The sequence below is a fragment of the Nicotiana tabacum genome, chromosome 11 (assembly GCF_000715075.1).
Source record: "Nicotiana tabacum cultivar K326 chromosome 11, ASM71507v2, whole genome shotgun sequence".
Taxonomy (NCBI): Eukaryota; Viridiplantae; Streptophyta; class Magnoliopsida; order Solanales; family Solanaceae; genus Nicotiana; species Nicotiana tabacum.
Genome location: NC_134090.1, coordinates 141,583,335 through 141,595,747, shown reverse-complemented (window position 1 = coordinate 141,595,747; position 12,413 = coordinate 141,583,335). Strand labels below are relative to the sequence as shown.

At 39.3% G+C, this 12,413-nt stretch overlaps 1 long non-coding RNA gene across 1 annotated transcript; it reads right to left on the bottom strand.

Annotated features, from left to right (window-relative positions):
* Window positions 1–10,728: 10,728 nt before the first annotated feature.
* Window positions 10,729–11,558, bottom strand: LOC107788709 (uncharacterized). The gene is made up of 2 exons (XR_012696785.1): window positions 11,240–11,558; window positions 10,729–11,130 (listed from the first exon to the last, which is right to left on the bottom strand). It is a non-coding gene; the product is annotated as an uncharacterized LOC107788709 (long non-coding RNA).
* Window positions 11,559–12,413: the final 855 nt, after the last annotated feature.

Sequence of the window (12,413 nt, the reverse complement as noted above, 5' to 3'; positions counted from 1 at the left end):
TTAGGTTTGGGCTTTTCCTCAAAATGACTTAGTTCCTTACTAATTTCTTCATAAGCCTCATCATCATCAAATTCCAACTGGTCATCACACTCAATTTCTTGTATTATTACTTCAGATTTAGATTAGCTTTTAAAACTGGGCCGAAGATTCCTCATGCATGTCATGTCATTGATACCAGCATAAAAAGGACTGTACAAAAGAAGAAAACAAAAATAGAATTAGAAGAAATGAAGGAAAAGGAACAATTGCATTTCATTGAATATAAAGATAACAGGGTTTTAACACATCCAACTGGACGGAACATAATAATCTAAATTACAGACCCTGGAATAATCCAGACAACTAAAAGAAAATCAAAATCCACTACCAAGACTCCCTCCGGATAGGAAGAGGAGTAACTTCCCAGTTGTTGACTTTTGCACGTGGTCCCACAAATTGCACATCTGCCTTGCTGGACCCTTTCCCAGCCTGAACCATATTGACCTCAGCGAATAACCTTTCGAACCCCTTCTCCAAATCTCCATCGACTCCAATCAATGGTCCAGGGACCTTTGACAACAGTTGCTTCCTGGTACCCGGCCTGACATAGAATCCTTATAGGCCACACTCACTTGGCCTCCCAACCCCTTCATATCTCAGAATAATTGCTCTAAGCTTTTGACCTTTCTGATCATCTCTTCATGCTCGGGATTTTTGGGCGGTTTCTCGGTCTCTGTCGGGATATCAAGATGAGGAGTGTAAGGATATGGTTCCGGAACTTTGAAGGTGGGTTCAAGGGGATAGTATTGGTTGTCGTGAGTTTGAAATAGGGGTTCACTGGAAGATCTGTGTAATGTAGCAGGTAGGGGTGCCACAAAAACAGGTGTAATTGGTGGGGGAGGATACGATACTTGTTTGGGTGGTAGAGCTTGAGAAGTATGGGAAGTGGTACCTTGACATTGTTGGTAGAAGGGGAAGGCTGGAGATGAGTTCACAGTGGGAGGCTCCGGAGGTTGGGCTGATGGTGGGATATAAGCAGGATTGGCGGGATAAACCGGTGGTGGATGCCCTTTTGCCCAAGCTTGGTACATTTTAGCCATCTGCTGTTTCAGCTTATACATTTCTTCCCTCATTGCATTAACATCCATTTCTTCCATCTCTTTCGATGGATCGACAATACTGGTTTCCGGTTCCTGGTCGACCATATTTAGCTTGTCTTTCGATCGGGTGTTGTAGGAGTGAGTTGCCAGAATGCCAGTCAACTAACCACCTGCCTGAACTTAATGCATCAAACAAACAACCTTGTTAGCGATTAGGCTTTAACAGATTGGCAACCGCACATTGGGCATGAATGCACCTAAACAGTTAACCGTCTCTATTATGTATTTGATTGGTTGCATGCGTCATTCCGGCCTTTTCTTTCTTTTAATTGCAGACATCCCCTTTTCTTTTCTTTTCTTTCCTTTCCTTTCATTCTGGCCTCTGTTCTCTCTTTGTTTTTACTCTCTCTTATTTTTTCTTTCTTGTTTTTCCGCTCTTTCCTTTTCTTTACTCTCCTATTTTTCCTCTTAATTTCTTTCCCTCTTTTCCTCTTTTTTTTTGGTTACGGTCGAATCCTATGGAGATTGCCTACTTATCATGACCTTGCATGAATCAGACCAAGCGTAGCTCCTGTGGATAAGTGTAAAATAAAGTAAAAACATTTGGGATTTTCAATTTTCATATAAAAACGCTATTACAAAGACTAAAACTAACAGACTCGAAAGAAACTAATAGACTCGAGATACAGACTCAAAAACAAACAACCCGCATGCTCTAATAACAGAAATACAGACTCCAAAACAACGGGCAGACTTTAACGGAAAGAAAACATAGACTCAAGAAATCACGAATACATCAATGCCTCAACTGTCCCTGGGACCCGCAGGGCGTCATTCGGCCTTGCTGCGGGGCGTCATTCGGCCTTGCTGCGGGCCGACTTGCTAAATCCTCCTAAAAGTGGTAGAGATCCTCCATTACCCGGCGAACAGAAATCATCACAGTGGCGAAGAACATGGATCTCGTCATGTCCTCACAGCTACTGCACTTCATTGTGATATAGTTGGCAACCCTTTTGACTCGCTCTCTTATGACGCCCTTCTCTTGCAACAAACGCCCAATTTGTTCGGTTCCGGCTTCCAAAGTTCGTTCAGCTACCTGGTTCTGCTCTTGGAGTTGTTGCAAGTCCCTTTCTAGCCATGTCATTAAGGCGTAACAATGTTCTCTTTCAGCCTTAAAATTTTTGGCTTGTTTAGCCATTTCACCCTCGAGGTTGCCGATTGCCTTTTCCCAACCTGTGACCCCTCTTTCATATCTTTCTTTCATCTATTGAACGAAAGCTGCACGCCCTTCGGCGCTTTTGGTCAACCTTGCCCGTGCTTTTGCTAGTTCAGACTCAGCTTTCTGCAGGTCATCTTCGTAGTCACGTTCCTTTTGAGTGAGGTTGTAAATGAGCCTCTCATCTTTCCTGCTTCGGCCTGGGTTCTTGGCTTCAATTTTCAACTGTCGAACCTGAGCTCTGAGGACCTCGTTTTCGCGCACCAATCTTCTCCTTTCACCTTCGGCCTCTTGTGCCTGCAAATCATTGTTGAAGGTGACATTTCTCAATTCTTCTCGCAGACCGTGTATAATGGCCTTATATTCCTTCTCCTTCTCCCCCCAAGCTAACCTCTCTTGAATTTTATCATCAAAGGCTTGAACATGAGGCCTTTTGGCGGGCCTCTCGGGCTTTGGCTCGTTGTTCACATAAGACATTTCTTCAAACCAAGCAGCATAATTTGGATCTATTTACCCCTTGGCGACGTCTGGTACCTGGGTGCCGTTTTTGAGATACCGGCTGCTATTCCAATCCTGCTGAACTACAGCCTCAGGCAATGCAGCTTCTGGATGCAACTCTATGACCTGGATGCTTAGATCTTCATCTTCAGGCACAATCTGATACCTTCCCAATTGCCTCAAGACCCTCTGCAGTGCATATGGCTGAATACTCCTTACGCCCATTATCCTCAGGTATCCTTTGGTAGCAGTCATATAGATGGCTTCTGTCCTCGGGAGCCATCCTATAGTCCACTCAACCTGACATGCATCAAGAGCTTTCAAATGAGAAACTCATGCTTCAAATCCTTCTGGTGTGTTGTAATCTTTTATCCTCTCCTCGTAACTAATGATGAAATTGTTTAGGCTCGAACCGTAACTCATGAATCTGGGATGATGGTGAAGATGCTCGATCAACCACATTTGCAGAATGATACTGCAACCCTTAAAAAACTGAGCCCCTACTTTGCATACATTCAATGCACGATAGATATATGCTAGCGCCAACGGGGAAAGTGTATGATCTTCCTTGGTACTGAGGATTTGTGCAATTCTAGCCATACGAATGTCCACCATTCCTTTCTCATTTGAAAAAACCATGATCCCCAAGAATGCCACAATAAATGCGAACCGACGATGAATTTGCCAAAGACCCTTGTTTTGTTTGTTGCTCAGGCCCTTTTCATGCGTTTCAAAACCAGAGGAATGCCCGAACCTGAAGTATAGGAAATGGAAAGCACAGCACCCGTTGCTCACACGTTCCCTATTTGTCTGTTTACTAATATTCAAGAGGTCAAAGAACTTGTGCACCGATGGAGCCCTTGGAAATATGAGTTGTTGCTTCCTCAAGTCCTGTCCAAATTCGATGTACCCGGCTATCTCCTCCAAAGTAGGGGTGATCTTGAAATCTGAGAAACGAAAGACATTGTGGACATGATCCCAGAACGTTACCAAAACTTTGATCAAATCTTCCCGTGGTTTGATTTCAAAGATGTCTATAAGAGCACCCAAGTGCTTTTTCACCCATTTCTGACCATCTTCATCTAGATCATTCCACCACATACGCAAGTGTAGCCGAGCCTGTTCCCTGACCACTTCTGGCGGTTCTTGGATGGTACTCATTATTCCTGTAGAGGATTAAGGTTAGGGTTTGACTCGAGTTGACCCTTTTGTAAACAGTTTTTCGAAGAAGAAAAGAAAAAGAACAAATAAAAGAAGAAAAGAACCATAATCTCTTCCCCTGTATGCCATCTTTAGCCAAATGGCTGTTTTCGCAAATGCGGCCCCTTCCCAATTTCACGCAAATTTTGAGGCCGGGGGAATTATTTTATGACCCCTCACAAGCTTGTCCATTCTTTTACGAAAATAGCCTTTCGACAACTGAAAAATACTCTGAGGCTACCTTGGCAAGAACGGTTTAAGACATTGCCGAAGCTGGATCGGCTTATTTTGACCAAAATCAAGATTGCATTCACTCGACCACCGACTCTCTTTTCTTGTTTTTCTTTTCTCTTATTTTCAAAAATAAGGCCGAACCTTATGTAGGTTGCCTACGTATCCCAAATCCGGTGAGAATTAGACCTTCGTAGTTCGGTCAGTTTTGATACATTTGAAAGAACACAGTGTTTGACTCTTTTAAAAATAACCCCCCTTTTTTTTGAAAAATTTTGGGCAGAGTTTCAGGACGCTTTTAAAATACCGGGATGTTTTAGGACCGGGTTTTATTTCCTTTCCTATATCACTCTCGATTTTCCTCTCTTCTCTTTTTTTTTGCTTTATTTTCCCTAGCCGGCTAGCATGCAAGCCAAAACAAATAAATGTTCACATAGCACATAGGATGCATCAGTATGGTCTGTTATTTCGGGCACACCTGTCCTAGACGGACTCAACCCCTGTGTTGTGTCCTCTAAGTCAAATGCACATGATGCAAACAAACGTTCCTACTAGGGATCCGGCATGGGGCTGTATTTTTCTAGGTTTAAATCCTGAGGTTTTGGTCTAGACTTGGGGTACCCCGAGCGGACAACTAGGGCCGAGGAGGGGGCGACGTACCGGGAGCACTGAAGTCTACCCGGCCTTGTTGCTTGCCCAACCTCATTCTATTTGGTAGAATTTCTATAGGAAAAGCGGGCCACGCGAACGTGTGCACCATTTTTAGAAGACTCAGAGAGGTGGCGTAAGAAAATATTTAATAATAATAAAGCGGTAAATAAATAACATTTAGCACAAAAAATTCACAGAATACAGTAATATCAACGATGAATGAAGCCAAGTAAAAAAAATCATTAACAAGCTCGAATTCTTGAACCCTAAACCAGAGATTCTAGGTTCGATCCCCAGCAGAGTCGCCAGAGCTGTCACACCTCCTTTTTACCTACACCCCGTAAAAGGTATAAATACAAGGGAGTTTTTCCAATTAAAGGAACAATCGAAATGGGATCATTTATTTATTAAAAATCAGAGTCGCCACTTGGGATAATTTAGGGTGTCCCAAGTCACCGGTTTAAATCCCGAGTCGAGGAAAAGATTGACTCTGTATTACAGTCTGCGAACCAGAAATCTGAGTAAGGAATTCTGTTAACCCGGGAGAAGGTGTTAAACATTCCCGAGTTCCATGGTTCTAGCACGGTCGCTCTGATCATACTTGGCTTATTAAAATTATTTAATTGCTGATTTTAGATCCTATGTGCATTTGTCTATTAACCGCTTTTAAATCACTTGATTATTCGTAAATATTTGAGTTACGTGTACGTATACTCTTTTCCTTTGGCGCGCCAAGAATCATGTCACGCGAACGTGTCCATAATTAATAACGCCTTGTTTATTTATTTAAGAAAAATTGGTTGAGGTGGCACGGACGCATCCCTCGTGTTGTTTTTAAGATCGTAGTCATGTCACACGAACGTGTCCACAACCACGATAATAGTGTAAACGGCCTTAGAGGCTTATCTACGAACATTCAACAATTATTCCTAAAATCGAGTCGGGATTGCTAAGGCCACGAGTTACGGGCTAACTACACTGAAAAGCAAACGGGCTAACTCAAGGCACATGGATACGCAGCCCAGAAATATTAACGTGGAGAAAGGTCCTGGCAGCTCATTTGCTGGGCCCATATTCTTTTGCTTGAAATTACTCTCTTAAATTTGTCCACATGACCAGTTCAAAGATCCAAGCGGGCTGGACATAATCCCCAAGAATCAGCACCATCCATTGTCCAAAACCTGATTTCTTAAAGCCCAAAGCTATTTCTCCAATAATTCATTTGAAACGCCCTCGCAAAGAATCATACCACATGATATGTATTAGAACTAAGGATTAAATCATGAAGACTAAACGTTAAGCTACAATCTGAATCCAACAAACTTTAGCGGAATAAAAAATCTCGATATAAGAACGGACAAAGACAACAAAACAAAACTGCAACTTTAAGGTGGACCTTATCTAACCATTCACCCATTAAGATGGCTAAGCTAAACCTTACATGAACACATTAAAACAAATGCATAGTCTTTGAAAATGAAGATAGGTCCTGGGAAAATTCTTCTCAGTAACCAAACCTATATCATGAGGAGCATGGACTGAACCACACTTTCATATTTTGGAAAGGTTAAACGAGCGCAAGAAATCAGACCCAATGAGACTAACCAGCAAATCAAACCAATGAGAGCCAACAATCAGAATTTGCACTCAGAAGAATGAGTAGATGCACTGCTTGGACAGTGCGAAACAGGGCAGATTTTCAGATAAACAATTAAAGGTGAACATGATAAAGGGAAGGTCAAACTACTCTACACATTCTAATAGTTTCCCAAATACATGAGTGACATTCATGAATAAGACATAAGTGTGGCTAAGCTTAGCACTGACTTACAACACTGTAATAGTCCAATAGTCCAACATTATTTATAACACATTGGTGCAAATCCCAAGTCTGAAAAGGAAATAGACTACAAACTATATGACTAACTACTCATAATGATTAACGAGAGAAATATGCAGAAATCACAAGAAGACCAATAGACTCTGCTCGAAAGAACAAAACAGCCATTTCAGCTTGATTTCATAGGCTTCTGGTCTAGATTTACACAAGGTTCAAATGTCCTTACATACCTGAAAATGTGAAGAAAACAACAGTGAGATAATCAGAAACCCAGCAGCAGTAACAAGCAGCAAAGTGGGACTCGAATCCAATGGAACAGTGTACCAAAAGTTCAAAACCCCAGAAAATGCAATTCAGCAGACCAGATTGCAGTGTCAAACATACTTTCAAAGAAGCAAACACCCAAAACCTAGCCTTAATGACTAAGTCTCAAGCCAATTGTTCAGAGACCATTTCAGAAGTGAGAGCCTCAAGAATTACAGAAAAAAAACTTTCAATGGAACAGTGATTTTTGTTTTTTTTCCAGTTGTTCTGATTTCTCCTGTACCTTCAGCCTTTTTGGTCTCTCTAAGGTGTAAAAAGAAAAACTATTTTGAATGAGAAGAAGGCTTTCTTTTAAAGGCTGAGGGTCTGCTGTGTGCCTTCCAAGGCAAGGCTATCAGATTTTTCCCAAAATACCCTCATAGGGCATCTTTTAAAACTGACTATTGGACAACTATCCATTTCCTTCAGATATTTTCAATTTACAGCCTGTTGTCCCTAACCATTTTGGGCAGCTGTCCATTTAGGAAGCTTCCCATCAGTTATTAAAGATTCTTCAAGTTGAAATAATCTCCAAAATTACCCCTAAAGTTCCCCATTATTCACTTGCCCCCCTCAAATTCTGAATGCTCACAATCACAATAAACAAATAGGCTGACACTTTCAAACAAATTGAAATTCAAAACAACTATTGAAATTATGAGAAAACTAGCTTGAATATCCTTCACACATAAACGTGAATTCAGAAAATGTTCTTGAAACAAGAATTAATGCGAACAATGAACTATACTTGACTAATCTCAATGCTTCAGTTCCAAAATCAATTCACAAATGTGAAATGAAACCTAGCGGAAAGAAGAAAATCTCATGAATTGAAACCAAATTAAACTCAAACCTTACGAAGCCGATTGTCATTGACAATTAAGCAAACAAGCTGATTAACAAACTTACAACCAGAACATAACACAATTAAGCAAGAACAAAAATTCTGAAGGACGAAAACTGGAAAAACAAACAACCAAGCAAACAAACAGAAGGGATCAAAAGGAAACCAATCGATGCAAAGGAAATTATCCCAAACCTGCTTCGGCAAGAACTGCATGAACTCGAACAACTTTGAAGAAGAAAGTGAACCTTTGACGGTCATTAATCGGTTGTCCTTAAGAAAAGACAAACAATTAATGATGGTTTTGGGTTCACTTGACCTTGCTAAGCCATAAAGGAACCCAGGGAGAGACTTGGCTATCCGGACCTCTGCTCTACCACTGACGGACCATTTTGAAATGAAACAAACACGTATTTGAGGCAGGAATGAGATGAGGGGTTGCATGGTGTGATTTTGGGTGGATCTGGGAATTTTAGGGTTTCAAGCGCTAACCTCAGATCTGAGATTTAAGGCGATGGAGGGAGATTTGAGAGGAACTATTTGGAGATTTGGGATGGGGAGGTGGAAGGGAGTTCATGGTGTTAATTCGGTGGCTATTGGACGCCGCCGCCGCCATCGGACGGTGGAGAATTCTAGGGTGGCTACTAGGGTTTGGGGGGAAAGCTTCTGAAGTTGGGGATGTTGGGACGATGAACTGAAGGGGGGGGGGAGTATTGTTGGGAGATTTGGGATGGGGAGGTGGAAGGGAGCTCTGTTTCTATTTTACACTCCTTGTATTTGACTCTTTATATCTATTTTGTCAGAAAATGGAATGGTGACTATAGTCCAAGTGATTTGATTCTATACAATGACTATAGGGCAATTTCTCATTATTGCAAGGTTGAGTTTAATGGTGACTTCGGATACGAAATCACAGAAGGTGATGATAGACATACTGTGGATCTTGAACATAAAAAATGCACTTGTAGATTATGGTAACTTTCTGGTATCCCTTGCCCCCATGCTATCAAAGCTATAATATATGATAGGGTATGCAATATTTTAAGTTAGTTTTCTCACTTAAGCTCATATTTTCCAAGTTATCTAATTAGTGTTATTTCTTACTTTTGAAAGGGTGATACTAAGGAACAAATACATTGGTACTATAGCAAAGAAGCATATTCCTTGACTTACAAGAACAAGTTTCAACTAGTTAAGGGTATAAAATTCTGGAAAATTGATCTGAGCCAAGCAATGGATCCACCTGAAATTGCCAAGACTGTGGACAGACCGAAGGTAAAGAGAAATAGAGAACCTGATGAAGCAAGCAAGAGGAAGGGCGAGTGCAAAATTTTCTTGACAGTCACCTAATATTCTGTTGTCATGGTCCAGAGGCAGAATATTCTGTTAAAGACTCTCCAGAGGCAGAATATTCTGTTAGTCAGCCCCATAGTAATTCTAGGACTTGTTTCAAGGTAATTTTTTTTTATTAATTCATTCTTTGGATGGCAGAGTAAAGATGGTAGAGAGGGTACAATATCAAGTAAAAATAAGCAAAAAGATAGTACAATATCGACTCTTAGTACTGAAGATGATTGGTCAGACTATGAATCTGAAACTAAAGCACAAACACAACAATCTGATTACTCTTCTCAAGTCACAACACAACAAGCACAAGCCTATGGTCCAGATATTGGCGATGAGGAAGATCCACCGTTGAGACCAAAAATCATCTCTGAGTCACAATCAATACTTAAGGAAAGAAGGCTGAAAGCAAGACTACCAACTGAGACTAGAAGGATTCAATTTACTGGGGGTGCAGATGGAGTGTTTATGCCAACAAACTTGCCTTACTCACCAACTAAGGCAACTTGGAAGGGGAAAGCTATAGTTACACTTAGCCAACTCCAAGCTGAAGTAAGAAAAAAGAAAAAGAAGATAGAGTCAAATGGGGAAGGAGTCCCTGTACCAAATGCTGAAATTTAACATAAGTTGGCTAATTATTTTTGTGAAAAACTTAAGGAACTTAGTTTATGGATGACAATTATGCACAAAACTATTGATTTTTGGTGAGAGTTATCTTGGTTTAACTGGTTAGTCAGCAGTGTTTCTGTTGATGTTAGCATAATACTAGATGTTAACTGGTTATTTTGTGAATGTTAGCTTACAGCAGTGGTTACTGATTATCTCTGTTTTGAAGTTGTTTTTCTCCCCCTGTCATAACATCGTCGTGACAATAGAAGATCCACCTAATATCTCATCTACTTCAGATCCAACGTATCATTTCTTCCTTATACTAGTAATTTGCAAATTAGTCACATTGAGCGAGTTTCACACTCAATTTTGATTTGGTCATCATTTCCTTACATTTTCTGTTGAAAGATCACAGGAATTCAAACCTTGTTTAGCTCGCTCTAACGCCATTGGATTAATAGGTTGATCAAATTTACAACATTCAAGTGAATGTATGGAAATTCTCACCAGCTCTACATACTTGCTAATGTTGTCTACTTTATATAACAAACTCAGCTAAATGTTGTAAATCACTTCTAATTTTAATGTAAATGCTTTATAGTTTCACTCTAAACATCAACAATAACTACCCATTATAATCCGACAAGTGGGGTATAAGGAGGGTAGAATGTTAGCATAATTTTTCTTGCACACATTACTAGTTATTAATTCATATATAAATCAAAACAGAATCGAAGTGAACACAATGCTGCTGAAGTGAACTATGCTGCTTGAGTTTCTAGAAAGTTGAGAAATTACACAACACCAGAATTACATAAAGTGAACTATTCGAAATAGTTGAGAAATTACACAACACATGAAGTGAACACAATGTTGATGAGAAATTACACAATACCAGAAAGTTCACACAATGTTGCTGAGAAATTACAACCATAGCATTACAATGCATTTAAATTACAATCATAGTTTCAACCATTACATCAGAAATAATACAATGCATAGTACAACCATTTTCATCCAACCATTACAATACAATACATCTAAATTATACAACTAAAACAACCATAAGCAATTACAACCATAAACAATTACAATCATATTTTCAAGTCTTCCCTCAAAACATAAAACTAACCACAAATCCAATAATGAAACCCAAAAACATAAGAAATAATTTTTCCACCCTGTTTCCAAGCACCATGTTTCCAAGTCTTTCTTTAAGAAGAGCATCCTTTTCCCTTTTCAATTTGTTAATGAAAATAATAGCTCTTGGTGGAAATTCATCGTCTTCCCATTCCCAATAACCACATCCAGTTTTCTACAATAAAACATAACATCATAAAAAAAATCGATTACAAATATGCCAAAATCATTGATCCAAATCTCTCGGAATAAGCACTAATTAGGTAAAAAAACAGAAAACTTACATCAGGTTTATGACACTTGAAAAAGCATCTTCCGGGATATATTTCAGACCGCGATGTGAGATAGAGTGAAGCAACTCCACATCCACACATCCTTCGACGACTATGTGAAAAACTCGAACATTCTGACATTTCAAAGCAAATGAAAGAAGTAAGAGAGGAAAGTGAGTGGAGCAAACAAGATGGAAACGGCCTGTTGTTCCTGAAAAATTAAAGGGGTGACGGCCTGTTGTTCCTGAAAAAACAAGATGGAAATGGCCTGTTTAGGAAGAAGAAGACAGAAGGAAGAAGATGACAGAAGGAAGAGGGAAAGGGGTGGGTAACGTTTGTTTTAGGGCTGGGGCAATACAATATAGGGGATTAAGTTTGGGTCTTTTAGAATTAGGGATGGGTCGGGTCGGGTCGGTAGATTCAGGTTGGGTTTGGTATTAGATAACTAAAAAAAATATTGGTTCTGTCTAATAAGGGCATGGATGCACAATTATTGAACGGTTTGGACATATTTGGGCCAAACTAATAACGACGGGCATATTTGTCCTATTTTACATAGTTCACGGGTATATTTCGCATAATATTTATTACTTTTAATACAAAAGTAGACTTTTCATTCTGAAACAAAGAACCTTTTTTAGATATGTAATCATTTGACATACTTATAAATAGTCATGCTGAATAGTTTTCCAAACATATGAATTTGAGTTGACGTTTTTTTTGAATTAAAACTGTTAACATAAGATAATATTCTCTAATCGATATACTCAATCAAATAAAAAGACTTGATTATTTTCTAAATGCTTATAGTATTACCTAAGACCAATAATGTATTGGCGAAATTATCAATTGCAAAGGAATTGTTAGAAGAAAACGATAACAAAAAAATTATTAACAATTTTACATCTCAAAAAGCAAGAAGAATAAACTTTAAATAAAAATATGTTATAATATTTTTTACAAAAAATAGGCCTCATATTAAACTTTGGATTTATGCCACTTATGTACTTGAGCCGCCCCCTGATAATCCCATACGTGGAGTCTGGGGAGGATAAATAGTACGCAAACCTTATCGCTACAGTGAATGTAAAGAGGTTATTTTTGTTTGACCAGAAAAGTGTTGAACCTTTTAGTTAAACTAATTAATGATGAGATATGTGGTGAATCTTAGTTAAGAATAATAATT